Source organism: Pelobates fuscus, chromosome 5, assembly GCF_036172605.1.
Source record: "Pelobates fuscus isolate aPelFus1 chromosome 5, aPelFus1.pri, whole genome shotgun sequence".
In the NCBI taxonomy this organism is placed as follows: domain Eukaryota; kingdom Metazoa; phylum Chordata; class Amphibia; order Anura; family Pelobatidae; genus Pelobates; species Pelobates fuscus.
In genome coordinates, this window is record NC_086321.1 from 181,998,611 (window position 1) to 182,002,507 (window position 3,897).

Below are 3,897 nucleotides of genomic sequence, written 5' to 3' on the forward strand. Positions count from 1 at the left end.
CATCCCAAGAATATTGCTGAACTGAAACAGTTCTGTAAAGAGGAATGGTCAAGAATTACTCCTGACCGTTGTGCACGTCTGATCTGCAACTACAGGAAACGTTTGGTTGAAGTTATTGGTGCCAAAGGAGGTTCAACCAGTTATTTAATCCAAGGGTTCACATACTTTTTCCACCTGCACTGTGAATGTTTACATGGTGTGTAGTGATGTACCGAACTGTCCGCCGGCGAACAGTTCCTGGCGAAATTAGCGTGTTCGCGTTCGCCGCGGCGGGCGGACACATGCGCAGTTCGATCCGCCCCCTATTCGTCATCATTGGGCAAACTTTGACCCTGTGCCTCTCGGTCAGCAGACACATTACAGCCAATCAGCAGCACTCCCTCCCTTCCACACCCTCCAACCTCCCTCCCAGCATCCATTTTCGATTCATTCGGAAGATGCATGCTTTGTGAGAGGAGGGAAAGTTTAGCTGCTGCTGATTACATAGGGAAATTGATAGCTAGGCTAGGGTATTCAGTGTCCACTACAATCCTGAAGGACTCATCTGATCTCTGCTGTAAGGACAGCACCCCAAAAAGCCCTTTTTAGGGCTATAACATCAGGCTGCTTTTTTTTTTTTCCTGTGTAATGTAATTGCAGGTGCCTGCCTGCCAGCTTCTATGTGAGGTTCACATTGGATACTGTGCCTATTTGCCCAGTGCCACCACTCATATCTGTTTTAACAATAGGTTAAGCTTTACATTTAAAATAAATATTTTTTTTTCACTGTAATAGAAGAGCAGTTGCCTGCCTGCCAGCTTCTGTGTGAGGTTCACATTGGATACTGTGTCTATTTGCCCAGTGCCACCACTCATATCTGTTTTAACAATAGGTTAAGCTTTACATTTAAAATAAATATTTTTTTTTCACTGTAATAGAAGAGCAGTTGCCTGCCTGCCAGCTTCTGTGTGAGGTTCACATTGGATACTGTGCCTATTTGCCCAGTGCCACCACTCATATCTGTTTTAACAATAGGTTAAGCTTTACATTTAAAATGAATATTTTTTTTTCACTGTAATAGAAGAGCAGTTAGTTGTCTGCAAGCGTCTGTGTTTCAGGTCTACTTCAGCGTGTGCTCTGCAGACCTGTGCCAGCGTGCTTTGACAGTTGCCAATCATATCTGGTGTCTCTATAGCGTGCTTTTACAACCAAAATTTGGTTCCACTGTAATAGAAGAGCAGTTGCCTGCCTGCCAGCTTCTGTGTGAGGTTCACATTGGATACTGTGCCTATTTGCCCAGTGCCACCACTCATATCTGTTTTAACAATAGGTTAAGCTTTCGATTTAAAAGAAATAATTTTTTTTCACTGTAATAGAAGAGCAGTTAGTTGTCTGCAAGCGTCTGTGTTTCAGGCCTACTTCAGCGTGTGCTCTGCAGACCTGTGCCAGCGTGCTTTGACAGTTGCCAATCATATCTGGTGTCTCTTTAGCGTGCTTTTACAACCAAAATTTTGTTTCCATTGTAATAGAAGAGCAGTTGCCTGCCTGCCAGCTTCTGTGTGAGGTTCACATTGGATAATGTGCCTATTTGCCCAGTGCCACCACTCATATCTGTTTTAACAATTGGTTAAGCTTTCGATTTAATAGAAATAATTTTTTTTCACTGTAATAGAAGAGCAGTTAGTTGTCTGCAAGCGTCTGTGTTTCAGGCCTACTTCAGCGTGTGCTCTGCAGACCTGTGCCAGCGTGCTTTGACAGTTGCCAATCATATCTGGTGTCTCTTTAGCGTGCTTTTACAACCAAAATTTTGTTTCCACTGTAATAGAAGAGCAGTTGCCTGCCTGCCAGCTTCTGTGTGAGGTTTACATTGGATACTGTGCCTATTTGCCCAGTGCCACCACTCATATCTGTTTTAACAATTGGTTAAGCTTTAGATTTAAAAGAAATATTTTTTTTTCACTGTAATAGAAGAGCAGTTAGTTGTCTGCAAGCGTCTGTGTTTCAGGCCTACTTCAGCGTGTGCTCTGCAGACCTGTGCCAGCGTGCTTTGACAGTTGCCACTCATATCTTGTGTCTCTATAGCGTGCTTTTACAACCAAAATTTGTTTTTCACTGTTATAGATTGAATAGCAATTACTTGTCTTCAAGCGGCTCTGTCAGTCCTTCCTTCAGCGTGTGCTCTGCAGAACTGTTCCAGTGCACATTGCCAATCATATCTGGTCTCACAGTAGCTTGCACGCATAGTACCACTAATCCCCAAAAAAATGACAGGCAGAGGCAGGCCACCCCGCAGTGGCCATCGTGGTCGTGGTGCTGTGATTCCCTTTTGCCCTAGAATAATGCCCAGTTTTCAGAAGCCACGTACCCTGAACTTGAAAAGTTCTGAGGACTTAGTTGACTGGCTAACACAGGACACCCAATCTTGTACAGCCTCCACTCGGAACCTTGACGCACCATCCTCCTCCAGCTTAGCTTCAGGCACCTCTCAAGATAGTACTCACCCGCCTGCCGCCACCACCAAAACTAGCACCACAGCCGCTTTACTTGGTATGTCAGAGGAGTTATTCACACACCCGTTTGAAGAAATGAGTGATGCGCAACCATTATTGCTAGAGGATGTAGATAACAGGGATATGTCTCAGGCAGGCAGCATTAAACACATGGAGGTACGGTGTGATGATGATGATGTTGTACCCGCTGCTGCTTCCTTTTCTGAGTTGTCAGATACAAGCGAAGCGGTTGATGATGACGATGCGTCCATGGATGTCACGTGGGTGCCCGCTAGAAGAGAAGAAGAACAGGGTGAAAGTTCAGATGGGGAGACAGAGAGGAGGAGGAGGAGACCAGTTGGAAGCAGGGGGGGGTCGTCGCAAGGAGCTAGTGGCACAGTCAGACAGCATGCATCGGCACCCGGGGTCAGCCCGACAGCACGCCAATCAACGCATGCTGTGTCCACCACCAGAATGCCGTCATTGCAGAGCTCAGCAGTGTGGCATTTTTTTTGTGTGTCTGCCTCTGACAACAGCGATGCCATTTGCATTCTGTGCCAAAGGAAACTGAGTCGTGGGAGGTCCAACACCCACCTAGGTACAACTGCTTTGCGTAGGCACATGATCTCACATCACAAACGCCTATGGGATCAACACATGAGTACAAGCAGCACGCCTACTCTAAGCCGCCATCCTCCTCCTGGTCCAGCATCTTCAGCCACGTCAACCACTGCTGTTCTTCTTGCCCCCTCTCAACCATCCGCCACTCCGTCTCCCGCCTTGAGCAGTTCCCGCTCATCTGCCCTCAGTCATGTGTTTCTGTCAAGGACATGTTTGAGCGTAAGAAGCCAATGTCACCAAGTCACCCCCTTGCCCAGCGTCTGACAGCTGGCTTGTCCGAACTATTAGCCTGCCAGCTTTTACCATACAATCTGGTTGCGTCTGAGGCGTTCAAAAAATTTGTAGCTATTGGGACACCGCAGTGGAAGGTACCCGGCCGGAATTTCTTTTCACAAAAGGCAATCCCCAACTTGTACTCGATTGTGCAAAAGGAAGTCATGGCATGTCTGGCACACAGTGTTGGGGCAAGGGTCCATCTGACCACTGATACCTGGTCTGCAAAGCATGGTCAGGGCAGGTATATCACCTACACTGCGCATTGGGTAAACCTGCTGACGGCTGACAAGCAAGGAATGCGTGGCATTGCAGAGGAGTTGGTGACACCGCCACGAATTGCAGGCAGTCCTGCTGCCACCTCCTCTACTCCTCCTACTCCATCCTCTTCCATAACCTCCTCGGCTGAGTCCTCTTGTGCCGCTGCTTCTTGCTCCACATCAACGGCACCCCCCCAGCTCCCCAGGTACTATTCCACATCCCGGATACGGCAGTGTCACGCCGTCTTGGGTTTGACTTGCTTGAAAGCAGAGAG